This window comes from Crinia signifera, chromosome 1 (genome assembly GCF_055691185.1).
Source record: "Crinia signifera chromosome 1, ASM5569118v1, whole genome shotgun sequence".
In the NCBI taxonomy this organism is placed as follows: Eukaryota; Metazoa; Chordata; class Amphibia; order Anura; family Myobatrachidae; genus Crinia; species Crinia signifera.
In genome coordinates, this window is record NC_139217.1 from 398,469,643 (window position 1) to 398,484,086 (window position 14,444).

General features: G+C 41.0%; 1 long non-coding RNA gene across 2 annotated transcripts in view; it reads left to right on the plus strand.

The window, feature by feature from the left end:
- LOC146015208 (uncharacterized) overlaps positions 1 to 14,444 on the plus strand; it is an 85,175-nt gene that overhangs the window by 36,828 nt on the left and 33,903 nt on the right. For both annotated transcript variants that reach the window (XR_014448146.1, XR_014448140.1), the window contains exon 2: positions 1,837 to 3,887. This is a non-coding gene — a long non-coding RNA (uncharacterized LOC146015208). The remainder of the gene's footprint in view (positions 1 to 1,836; positions 3,888 to 14,444) is intronic.

Sequence of the window (14,444 nt, forward strand, 5' to 3'; positions counted from 1 at the left end):
ACCCCTTCCTATGTATTCATGTCGAAAACTGCCGTCTTTTCGGCAAGACGGCAGTTTCGACCTCTAGTGAATATACCCCTCTGTGTGTGACATTACACAGGTTTCCAGGAAAACTGCGTGTGCCTCCTATCTGGATAGCAATGTGAAATTCACTCAAAAAGATGCTCAGTGCTACTGAATCACAACACACCATGGTGTAACTAGAAGGGCTTCTTAATGTGCCTGCAGCAAGGATGTAGGAGGACACATCGGTATAATTAAGGAGATTAGTCCAGTTGCTCTTTTTAACTTATCTAAATGTAGCTCCACCGTGCGCTCTTCCAACTAGGAGATTAATATCTCTTTTAAAAGCATGTGTTACTTCCCCACTTTGTCTTATCCATTATGACACTTGTAGTACTTAAATATAAGTGTTTTGAATTTGTATGAGTGAAACTCAATTAACTAAACAATTACAGCCCTGTCTACTGTCAAAAACAAAATGTCAGACCTACAGTAAATCTTTTGTTTTCTTTTATCCCTGTTCATATCCTGTTAAAGTTTTTAAACATCTGGGCTAATCAATTTTATGTTGAAATTGGATGAATGAATCCCATTGGATGAATGAATGCCCACCTCTAGAAGCTACTACCCAATATAATGTTTTTGCAAGTGTGACCCATCGGCATGGTAAACTCATGTAATGCAGCCACATTTTGCAATAAGTCCAGAGGTGTCACCATTTTCTTTTGAAGAGGTTTGCCATTTGCTGTTTTAAAGCAGGTAGTGGATTGACAGGGTAGAGTTCTCATTATTGATGTTAAAATTTGACAATCTCGCTTCATGTTACTTAACGTGTATCCACCAAATGCTTTTTTAGCTATCTTATTAGACTGTTGCCACAAAGGTTTTGGATGTAGATCTTAACTCTGTACTAGAACCTCAAATTGACAAAGTTTCCACACCCCTAGATTGTCCTCCTCTACATGGCGGTCTCTACCATCCTTAGTAACTTCTTTACACTTATCAGATCCATTGCGCCTTCTAAATCCTACTGAATGCTCGTATTCACATCTCTTAGTTCTTTATCATGTATCGACTTACTATCCAATGTCTTAATGGCCCATCTACACAATGCACACTTTAATGATATTCTGATCTCCAAGCATGCTCTACATAGCCTGTCATTACCATTTCCATCAAACACATATAAGGATGACTTGTGGCGTTTCCCCTCACATCTAGCCACTTCTGCAGACTTCCAGTCATTCCTTAAATTCCAATGGACCGTGGGCACATCCACCGTATTTATGAGTATGCACATGAAACGCTGTGGGTCCACCCAGGAACCCTCCCTGCCTGCCACTCAGACTGTGAGTGCCTCAGCATAAAGAAACTTAGCCAAAGGCGCTCACAGCCACGGCCTGCACATGCGCATTGGCGACAGACCCAAACCATCGGTGGAGGGGCCGAATTCGGACCTGTTCGCGCAGGTCCGAATCAGCCCCCATGCTGCGTAACACTTCTCTGGGTAAAAAAAATCGTCTAGCCTTAAGGTGGCCAAACACGGTGTGAGGGTGCATAAAGTCTGTGCAGCCCGTGCTTTTTGAACTAGCTTCAGATGCACATATTGTACCGTGTATGGGCACCTTTAGAGTTGACTTTAAATGTAATAACTTACACATAATGTACACTTTTTGATATTGAAAAATGATCAATATTTACTTAAAAAGTAAATTTTCAGAATATATGTATTAAATATATATTACTTTCAGAGCACTTTGGGCACATTGATTTTCTTGTATAACTATAATGCTTGCCAGCAGTCTAAATTGAGTATTTTCTTTTGCTTTGTAGGTAATGTGAAAGCCTATTTTCAGATACTAGACATCTTGTCAAGGATTGTAGATGCTATGCAATATGCATTAGTAGTCTGAGGTTTTATGGTAAGTATAGTTATAGTGTTGTACTAAAGTAAGTAGCTCTGGAGGGATGGTCGGTTCTAAAAAAAATAATGAAAACCTATAAGAGTAAATCATTGTTATCCTTAATGTAATCATCATACTAAACCAGTGGTTCCCAAACTGTGTGCCTAGGCACCCTGGGGTGCCTCAGGACACTTGCAGGGGTGCCTTGGGTTGGTGCACCAGGATCAATTCATATTATGAATGGTCAATGCACCAGGTAAAACCTGTGCTGGTGGCTGCCAATCATAATATATGTGGACAAACAGAAGCAAATCCTGTCCCTCACCAGATAACTGTGACATATAAACACAATGTACTTAATTTAATATTTTTTTTCTGGATTTCTTGATAAGAAGCAAATCCTGTCCCTCACCAGATAACTGTGACATATAAACACAATGTACTTAATTTAATATTTTTTTTCTGGATTTCTTGATAAGATTTCTTGATAAGATGCTCTAAGGTGCCGTGATTCAAAAAAGTTTGGGAACCCCTGTACTAAACCATATTATCTAGTATCTGAAATAGTTGGCGTGAAGTAAAAAATTGGAGTCATGGGGTAAATTTACTAAGGTAGGAGCTGTATTGATTTGATTGGTTGCTATGGGCAACATCCTGGGTGACAGTTAATAGGAATCGGGTTTTTTTATATCGCAAAAAACGGCCGAAATCACACTTTTTCCGAAAATCGCACATTTTATAGGATGCGAATTGTGGGGGAAAATTGCACTTTTTGACACAAATTCGCACATTCTGACATGGCGATTTTTAAGCACACTTCAATTCACATCCATATGTTTTCCAATTATAAAGTATACAACTCGCAAATTTAATGGGATGCGACCAAAAAAATAGACCAGGTTCTGACAGATGAATTAGACGGAACCGTACACAGATCATTGAGATCTGTGCATGGTTCTGTGTTAAAAAATGTGTTTACGGTAAAATTGAAAAAAAAAAAAACGGCGCGGGATCCCCCCTCCTGAGCATAACCAGCCCCAGGCTCAAAGAGCAGGTCCTGGTTTCACGGGGCAAAACAAATAGGGATCCCCTTGATTTTTAAAACCAGCTCCAGGGTCAAGGGCCGGTCCTGGTTCCGAAAAATACAGGGGACAAAATGAGTAGGGGTCCCCGTATTTCAAGAACCAGCATTTCCTCAATCATGATTGGCTGGTGGGCGGGCCATAACTCCTAGTCTGTCGGATGTGGTGCACTGGAAACGGTGTCCATGTTGACTGTGTCGACATTCGGATAAAAAAACGGTGAAAAACCCATGTCGACCTTTTGACTGTTGACCTAATGCTTTGGTCGACCTATTGACCTGTCGACCTAAAATCATGTCGACCTTGACCCATGTCGACATAACGGTGTCGACCTAATGCTGGTTGACCAACATACTGTAGACCAAACGATCCCAACCCCTATTAAATGTCACCCAATAGAACACCCATCTTAGAAAATGTTCCCCATAGCATTTAGCGTAGACTATATATGAATATGCATGGCATTTGTGTTAATCTTTTATAATATGCCAGCATATTCTGTTCAGTGTGTGGAAGATTTACAAGTAAGGGGGAAATTACTTATTACTATTTCACATAGGATGTTCCTATGAGCATCCCATTTAATTACAACTCCCATCTTAGTATATTTCCCCCTAAGTGTCAGTGCTGAGCAATGCAAACAAAAAGCAATGAACTGTTTACCTGGACAAACCATATTGCAGTCAGTGGCGTATTTATAATGGGTGCATTGTATGCTGTACAGATCCTGGGTTCAGAGGGGCCCACAGTTCACACCATGTACCCATTTTCTTTCAATACCTATCCCTCCGGAGTCCCACTGAAGAAACAGGCCAGCCGAAGAAACAGGACCTATTTGACCCCATTAAGTGCATCGGCAAAAAAATACTAAAATACTTCTCCAAAAACACGTGGATCGGTGAGTAATTCTTTCCTGTCCTGATTCTTTTATACCAATTTGAATAGTCTCAAGTATTGCAGATTTTGTAATTGAACACACAACTTAATTTAAACAAAACATGTTATTCAGTAGATGCATTTGAGGTTATTTACTGTTTATATGTTCACTTTTTATGTTTTTGCCAATTAATAATGTTTATGTACAGTATGATTAGTTCACTGCTTTACCAAATAAAGAGATAAAAAAAAAGTGTGTGGCCCCAGTTTAATGCCTTGTACACAAGAGCAGAAATGACTAAACCAAGTCCAAATAGGCCACATACTCTACATGCATGGACATTGATGCTGATGCTTGGCACCTGCACCAACAGGCAACCAGGATGCCAGTGTGCCCAACCTAACACATTACTATAATTATCTAATGTGCCACTACACATAACGATGACTGTATCTCCTTTACACTTTCGCATCATATGATTTATCCATTCAAGGGAATTATCTGTGATGTACCATATCATGTTAAATGTTAGGCTCCAAATTCACTGTACACTAATACCTCTACAGGGACCACGAGATACAGAGTAGATCTTACAGCCAATCACACACTGTCCCTGGTGGCTGCGTAATTCCAGATAACTGCGTTAATAATATCTGTGCACACTGGGCGTGCAGCTCAGAGTATTAACAAGCAGCACAGAGTAGTAGTGGGTACAGGGGATAGTGTCCAGAGTGGCAGATATTTCCACAGGTCCTGCTGCTCCCTGCCAATGTTCTTTTTAAACAACACAATCCAGAGGGTGCCGGACGGGATCCCGACAGTTGGGATCCCGACAGTCATTAACCCGACGTCGGGATCCCGACTGTTAAAACACAGATGACCGGGTTCCCGCCGGCCGCCGGCTATTCTCCCTCGTGGGGGTCCACGACCCCCATAGAGGGAGAATAGAATAGGTGGCTCGCATAGTAAGCCACCGTGCCCGCAAGGGGCTTTGTTGCGCTGGCCACGCTGTCTGAGTCCGGCCAGTCGGGATCCCGACGTTGAGCTAATAACTTTCGGGATCCCGACTGTCAGAACCGCATACCACACCCCAATCCAGAAAGGATAGAATGAAAGGCACGCTAATAAGGCCCCCACACTCTGCTAGATGTTCACTTTCAAGCTAAAATTCTAACCTTACCATTTCTAAATTTACAAGGAACCAGGGACATGGAGGCAGGGAAGGCAGTGCTTCCCCAGTAAGTGCTTAAAATAATACAAACAATATACCTATGAAACATATTCTGTGTCATAAATATATTATTTTTGCAATTTGTAATGTTTACGATAGTTTGGGAGGTGCCGATAAGTGTAAGGGGATGAATTGAGGGCAGGGACTAAGCCGTGGGCTAGAAAAGACCATTAAAAATAATGTCAAAAGCAGCACTTCTAGAAGTACTCCATTGACAGGGGCTGCTGTGATATGACAACAGATCTAGCTGCGGTCCAATCACAGCAGCCCCTGTCAATCAAGCTTTTAGAAGTGCCTGACTCCCTGTCCCTGTGTCCGGCTCCCATCTCTCCTGGTGAGTGGCGGCCTTGGGGGTGGTGCCGGTCGGGTGTCAGCAGCAGCTGGGCCAGGGGGGGCGCGGTTGGTGCTGTGCTGTGGGGGCCATGACAGTGCCTCTCCCATACACTGCAGAGATTTGGGCCGCTTTCACCATGACAAACACCATTAGTGGAAACTGATGTGTGCTGTGCTGCTGATGCACTGCACTTCGTAAATCTGGTTCTTTATGGGTTCACTTTTTACAGTCAAAAGTAGTTTCTTTAGAAGAGTGTCCATTTTTAAATGGACACTTATGAGAATCAGGATATTATTTAGCAATATACAAAACCAACAGTTTTATTAATGATGTAATATGCCGTCCTGTATATATACAGTAAATAAGTAAATATAAGTAGACATTTTTGTTGAATATGAGTAAAAGGTACATTATTCATAGTGTCAATTAACTGTAGCTTGGAGTAACATGCCAGCAGTAATCAATATGTGAATAAATGAGCCGTTGACCTCGTGGCTGATATTAATCAGCCAAGTAGAAACCCCTGAAGCCGACAAAGTGACAGCAACAATTTAAGTATGGAAAGTGTTAGCGAGGCAGTAGGAAATAACGAGGAAAGATAATTATCTCTATTCCTTAGCATTTTTCCATATGCTACACGTTGTTTCTGCGATGGAACTTGTGATGTCTCTGCACACTATTCTTTTGACTTGATTGTTGAAGCTGTCATGTTCTAAGCGATTATCTGACCTGATATTTCTCCTGATTCTATTATTTAAATCAGCTTACTGGGACATTTTAGGAAAGGGCTAAGGAACGTACATTGTTATTGTATTATTTCAAGCTTTAAGAGGAACAAACAGCACGTGTCGGTAACAAGTAAACAAATAAAACACAGCACAAAAACAACACAAAATTAATCAGCATAACATCACTATTCATGTGCAAAGCAATAGAGGAGGAGAAATTAAGTAGGAGTAAAATAAAAGTGAAAGAACAAAGACACATAAGGAATAGTAATGAGATACAAAAATCAACTATTACACTATGACCACAGTATTCAAAAGAGATAAGGGTTGAGAAGAACTCTACCTGATCAATAAACTTACAGTGAGTAGAAACTGAGTGCACTTGTCTGAGTACTTGGGGGTATTCAATCCATGGTTCTGACAGTTAGAATTCAGGCTGTTTTCGATGGTTCCGACTCTAATTTGACTGTTGGTATTCAATGTTCCGACAGTCGAGTGTCGAAAAGTCCTGAAATCAGTGAGAATGGAAGCGAATTGCCACTGCCGTGACTTTTGACAATCCATGACCGTTTCCAGCCACACAGATCTGACTTTAAAAAAGTCAGATCTGACAGCCTTTAATGCTGTTGGTAATGACAGCATTGAATAGGCGAGATTGAATATCCCCTTGATGTCCAGCCAACTGAACCAGGTAGACATGAACTGGGAGTGCTTATTTGGGTCTGAAAGTGTGATATCATCCATGGACATGTAAAAGTCTATTCTATGGCACTATTCCGTAATCAATGGGGCATATGGGAAGGCTAGTGCACATGAAGAGCTGCTCATGCTGCAATATTAATATGTTTAAGCAGAGATTTTTTATATAAAGTCACTCAAACATCGTAAGAGAGAAACGAAAACCCAGGGCCAGTTGGATTCCTTCACCAGGGTTTTTCAAAAGACTATAATGAGATCGCAGTCCCACCAGGTATGGAAAACGGAGCCCTTCTCTGTATGTCTTTATGACCTCTTCACTCTTCAGAAGAGGAGAAACAGAAGAACATTTATCTATTGTAACGGGACATCTTTACCATCTCGTCACAGTACAAAAATCAAGAGAGATAGTGGACAGCCTTGGCAAGTCCCACTAGTAATACGTATTTTAGCAAACAGGACACCATTAATAATGGTTAATCGATGGGCATGGGCGTTGCCTGTATTTGTGGTAATGCGTTGAGTATAGGAAATTGTGTGAGAAAAGAAATGAAAAACAAGTTTTACGTTTACTAAATCTATTGTGAAAAAAAGGATACAGAGAGATACAAACAAGGAAGAAGTTGGAATAATAAAATATGTTCTGGTTCAAAATATGAAAACAATTGGGGTAGGTTAAGAAAAAAGTATATACTGTAAGTTGGGGGGTGTTTGGTACACCATCATGGAATATCACTACAGTGTCACCAGAGGGGGATTCCCAACTGGGGTTCAGGCGGTCTTTTAGGGACCCCTTTACAATCCCGTAGGCCCTTTAGCCCGCCTGAACCCCAGTTGGGAATCCCTCCAGGATGCACAGGAGGACACATGCACTTTTTGTTAAAATAGGATGTAGATCTAACCCAATCCCATATACATTCTAAGGAAGGTGGATTTTTTTCACTAGGAAATTACCCTCTCTTCAATTGTGTTAATTTACCATTATCATTTCCATATGAGACATGAGGTCCATTAATCCTCCATTTAAGTGTACGAAGATGTATTTTGCCTCTGAAGAAGTCTCTTGTAGAGACCAAACGAGTTGTGTATGCAAACAACTGTTAACATCTACAATCACTCCAGCTACAAGGAGCCGTGATAATATTTTATTGTGTTTTAAAATAAATGTTTTTATATTTAATTAAAAGTATTTTGTTTGTTTATAAATATTGAATGATCCTTTACTGACAATCTGGGCGCTAATTGACACTATTGTTTTTGTGAGATATATATATATATTCCTGCAATTAACTAAGGGGAGTGGTTGGCCACCACCTACTGCTACTTAAGGTCCACATGGGGCAGGGGTAGTTACACGCTGGAGAAAGCAGGAAGGGGGTCTTGAGAAAGGTCCAGCATGGGACCGAAACGTCGACCTGTACCCACTGTTATGCACTTAAAGGTGATGTGTTATTAAATAGCTACAAGCAAGTCCGGTGAGTGTCTGCAATTTTTCTTGTATGGATATGGAAGCTCCAAAATGGTGGTGACTTTCTGGCACATGGCACCCCGGCTGTTGAAGTTGATTGGAGAGTGTTATCTCTATACACATGGATATATATATATATATATATATATACGTAGATGGGCTCTGGCACTCTCTATAGAAGAAATACTTGTCCCGTTGCCTTCCGCAGTTAGGAACCTGAACAAGTCCCATACAATGCAATGTCCGGCGGCACTCGGAATAATCAAACAAAACAACAGCCACAGGCAATGTGCTGCCAACGTTTCAATTAGATTTACTAATTTTCCTCAGGGCATACAGAATATAAAAGTTACTCACCATTTATGTGTTCACCCATCACCAAATGGGTCCGTCAGCGCCGCGCGGCAGGCACCACGCCGTCTGCACGCACGTAACGTCATGACGTCATCCCCGTGCTCCCACACCAATACAACAAGCTTTATTAAAACTGTAACAGAAATGAACAGGCATCAATGTCAAAAATTCGCATAATAGCGCAACTGTCACTGTGTAACTATAACAAAATGCATAATAAGCAATCATTTGCTATATCCAAGATATGAATCTACTTAATGAAAATCAAGGTGATAATTGCACATGGAAAAACATTTTAAATAACAACAAGAAATGGAAAACACTATAAAAAACAGTGTAGCCCGAGTGATTCATTCAGACCTTGGGGACTAAGAGTGCCCAGTCTGAAAATCCACTCCGCCTCACGCTGTAGAAGCAACTTGGATCTATTGCCCCCCCTAACAGTTGGGGGGACATGATCAATAATTTTGTGCTTGAAAGCCGTAGGTGAGTGACCCATTGCTGCATAGTGTCTAGCAACGGGCTGCTCACTAGACCCTTTGAGTACCGCGGTGCGTATGGCCATTCTATGCTGGGCCATGCGCACTTTGAATTGACAATCTGTCTTTCCAATATAATACTTGCCACAAGGGCAGACAAGTACATATATAACGTGGGTGGTGGAACAGGTGACCCTAAATTTTATAGGAAATGTGATGTTCTTAGCAGGATGTTTAATGCTGTCACCTGTCCACATATAACTGCAAGTGACACAACCCGTGCATTTCACACAGCCCACTTTGGGGGCACCAAGGAACGTAGTATTGAGGGACCTTTCAAAATTAGTGATGTCGCTATGTACCAAAAGGTCACGCAAATTGTTGCCCCTCGAATAACTGGTAACCAATTTTTTATTTTTAAGGCTGGGCAAATCCTTATCTGTGGTAATTATAGGCCAATAGGTTTTAACAGCTGCACTAGCTCTAGCACTAGCTGTATTAAACCTATTAGGCCAAAAAATCCTATTTTCAGAAGTTTTGCGTGACTTTTTCTTCAAGGCTTTTGACCTAGGGACTGCTAAGACCCTTTTCTTGGTGGATAACAGTTGTTCATAGTCATAACCTCTCTCCAAAAACTTATGGATCATCTGATCCAATTGGACCTGAAGATCCTCCTCATTGTTGCATATTCTCCGAACCCGCAACATCTGTGAATATGGCAGTCCCTTAGTTACTGAAGAAGGATGGAAACTGGATGGAGACAGTAACATGTTCCTGTCTGTAGTTTTTACAAAAAGGGACGTATTCAAATGGCCATCAACAAGACTGATGCGCACATCCAAGAAGTCAATCTGACTAAATGAATGTGTGCATGTCAGTTTAATTGGGCTATCGCTGCCATTTTGCCGATCAATGACCTCATTGAGGGCAGCTACAGAGCCACTCCACAATAAAATCATGTCATCAATATAGCGAGCGTAATAAATGACATTTTTGGTGACTTCAGGGTTAGAAAAGAAAATATCGCGTTCTACCATCATCATGAACGCATTAGCGTACGATGGGGCCACCGAGGACCCCATCGCACAGCCGGTAAGCTGAAGAAAAAATTGGCCATTAAAATAAAAATAATTTTTGGTAAGAACCATCTCTAAAAGATCACAGAAAAATCCCACATCAGGACCCTGGTACTTGGGGCTGGTAGAAATCAAAGACCTAGTGGCCGCAATGCCCTGGGAGTGTGGTATGCTAGTATAGAGTGAAGACACATCTATACTGCATAACACACATCCATCAGGCATCTGGCCCAAATTGTTTAGTGCCAACAATAATGCAGTGGTGTCTTGCAGGTAATATAAAGAATCTTGTATAACCGGTTGCAGGTAAATATCTAAATAGGCCGACACTGGTTGAAAGATGGATCCCCTGGCAGAAATAATAGGCCTGCCAGGGGGATTAACAAGGCTTTTGTGCACCTTTGGGAGAGTGTACAAAAGCGGTCTCCTGGGAAATTCACAGGAAAGAATTCTTTTAGTGCGATTAGTAATCAACCCAGTGTCGACTGCAGAAGATAAATACCTGTCAACATCAGATTTAAACACATTGGTAGGATCCGATTTCAGCAATAAATATGTGGAGCCATCAGACAATTGTCGCTCAATTTCTAAACGGTATGCACCCACATCTTGTACAACAATAGAGCCGCCTTTATCAGCGGCTCTAATGACGATATCACGTCGACCACTCAAGGCTCTCAATGCATCATATTCATTTTTATTAAGGTTTGAGTGACGTGCCAAAGCTGATTCCTCCAAAGGGTTAATGGTGCCCCCAAAGTGGGCTGTGTGAAATGCACGGGTTGTGTCACTTGCAGTTATATGTGGACAGGTGACAGCATTAAACATCCTGCTAAGAACATCACATTTCCTATAAAATTTAGGGTCACCTGTTCCACCACCCACGTTATATATGTACTTGTCTGCCCTTGTGGCAAGTATTATATTGGAAAGACAGATTGTCAATTCAAAGTGCGCATGGCCCAGCATAGAATGGCCATACGCACCGCGGTACTCAAAGGGTCTAGTGAGCAGCCCGTTGCTAGACACTATGCAGCAATGGGTCACTCACCTACGGCTTTCAAGCACAAAATTATTGATCATGTCCCCCCAACTGTTAGGGGGGGCAATAGATCCAAGTTGCTTCTACAGCGTGAGGCGGAGTGGATTTTCAGACTGGGCACTCTTAGTCCCCAAGGTCTGAATGAATCACTCGGGCTACACTGTTTTTTATAGTGTTTTCCATTTCTTGTTGTTATTTAAAATGTTTTTCCATGTGCAATTATCACCTTGATTTTCATTAAGTAGATTCATATCTTGGATATAGCAAATGATTGCTTATTATGCATTTTGTTATAGTTACACAGTGACAGTTGCGCTATTATGCGAATTTTTGACATTGATGCCTGTTCATTTCTGTTACAGTTTTAATAAAGCTTGTTGTATTGGTGTGGGAGCACGGGGATGACGTCATGACGTTACGTGCGTGCAGACGGCGTGGTGCCTGCCGCGCGGCGCTGACGGACCCATTTGGTGATGGGTGAACACATAAATGGTGAGTAACTTTTATATTCTGTATGCCCTGAGGAAAATTAGTAAATCTAATTGAAACGTTGGCAGCACATTGCCTGTGGCTGTTGTTTTGTTTGATTATTCCGAGTGCCGCCGGACATTGCATTATATATATATATATATATATAATTATTATTTTTATTTTCACAATATGTGAAATAAATGATTGGTGTATGTACTGTAGAAAGCCAAGCATGATGTATACTATTGTGGAGATGCTTCATGTTGCTCTGTACCAGTTGAGCATGTATTTTGAAATGTCAGGGACAATTTTTTAGTCCCAGTTTTCAGCCCTGGTGTTTATGTTACCCGTATACTGTACCTAATTATTAAAAATCCAGGTTAAACTAAATCCTGTACTGTACAATTACAACCCGTCTGACCTGAACCTGCCATTCCAGTTATAATTTTAGAAATGTGATATGTTCTGTATAGTACATTTTACAATTTGTATTACCTGTCTTAGTGATAAATGGGTCTCGCACAAACATTCATTTTATTTAAACCTCGTGTTCTGTAAAATGAACATTTTAAGGATAAATGCCATGAAAGTAATTTTATATTCTCTATGCTATATAATAAATATTGAACATTTCTGATAACCGCATTTAATATTCTGAATACTAATGACTGGTTCCTATGTTCTTTGTCTTAAATATATGAGGTAGTAAATACTTAAAGCCTGGAAGCATAACTGCTCGCTCTCCATTCTTGTGTGTCTAAAAGGTTTCCATAGAAAGCAATATCCCAAAGTGGTGATATATAATGACAAAACAATCAGAGTAGGTAAACATATTTACTGTAGTTTGTGCCCAACTAAATAAAAATAAAATCCGGTACCGCATATACATGCATCTTCTACATAAGCGCTGCGGAATATGTATGTGCTATATAAGAAACTGTTAATAAATAAATAAATAATAAATAAATAGAAAAAAATATTTTTGGGACTATGGTCACCAGGTCGACACCATCAAGGTTGACCTACATTAAGGTGAAAGGTCGACAGGGCTTAGGTCAAAATATTAAATAGGTCAACATGGCTAAGGTCGACAGGGCCAGAAGGTCGACTTAAGCATTAGGTCGACAATGGGAAGTTCGACGGTCAAAAGGTCGACATGAGTTTAAAAAAAAAATTGAGCTTAATTGTGTCGACGGGCGATATTTCATACCCTTCCATCCACTAGGACGTGAAGAGAGAATATAACAGTGTGCCGAATAAAGAGAGGCACCGAGCCTGAAGCATGGCGAGCGCAGTGAGCCGTGCAAGGAGACGCGGTACACCAGGGCTGGGCAATTGCGGCCCTCCAGATGTTGAGGAACTACACATCCCAGGATGCTTTGCATTAGTTTTGCTATGTGGCCATGCTGAAACGGATACAAGGCATGCTGGGATGTGTAGTTCCTCAACATCTGGAGGGCCGCAATTGCCCAGCCCTGCGGTACACTGATACGGTGAACATGTTGACTTACGTAGAAATCCGGGACAAATATGTGTAAGATTCATGTCGATCTTTTGACTGTCGACCATTCCATTGTTGACCTAATGCTACTGTCTGTCCACCTTCCAGCCCTGTCGACCTTTGCCAAGTCCAGAAATTTCATGTGTCGACCTTTAGTGGTTGACCTAATATATGTCAACCTTCACAGAGTCGACCCTATGACCCATATGCTATATATGCTGCCTATTTTGGTATGGCAATAGAATTATATTTGCAGAGTAAAAGAAAATCTCCTTTTAACTGCCTCCATATTAATATTTGTAATACGCTACAAATAAACGTGGTACCTATCAGCAGGGGCAGGTTGGCCATAGGACCCATAGGGAAGATTCCTGGTGGTGCAACGTGTATATGAGGAGTGTTCAGCCTACCAACACACATTACACTGCAGTGTCCCCATTCATTGTTATTCCTTCTCTGCAGTACAGCAAATCTGCCATCCAGCGATGCTGCCAAGGCTACATGGCATGTTATACCTCTGGTGCTGCTCATGTCAGGCCACATCTACGACATTTTTCAGGGCCACTTTTAGTTCCAAATCCACCTCTGCCCATCAGTACATTTCCACAATTCCCAATATATTGGCAAAGATGGAAAGAAGGAACATCTGCATAGCAGTTATTAAGTGATTAATAGAAATACATCTGTTTTAACTTCACTCTGTTGTATCATACAGTAGCATTAATTAGATAGGATATAAACCTTCTAAGAAATGTTCCTGCGAGCGATCAGCTCGTTTAATTCTGAAGCATTTGTGCAGCATACAGTATTGTGGAATAGGAAGAAATGTAGGCTCCCTAATCACCTACATAGCACTACCCCCATTGTGACCTTCATAGGAGAGGCATTGATTAAAGATACAAATAAATCACATTTGTTTTCCTTAGTGTGCCAAATTCACAACATGCTAAGTGCATTGTTAAACTAGCATAGTGTTAATGATAAAAAGTAAGTGGTATAATTAAAGTGACAGATGCTGAATTAGACCATTTATCAAAAAAAAAAAAGACTTCCATCTCTAGGAAAGAATTAACATGACATGTCTAAAATTGCATATGCACAGCAATTATTATCAATTTTTACGGTGGTTATTCAATCCAGGCTGCTATTTCCACCGGCGGAAATAGTGGTCCCCGCCTATTCAATCCTGCCGTTTCCG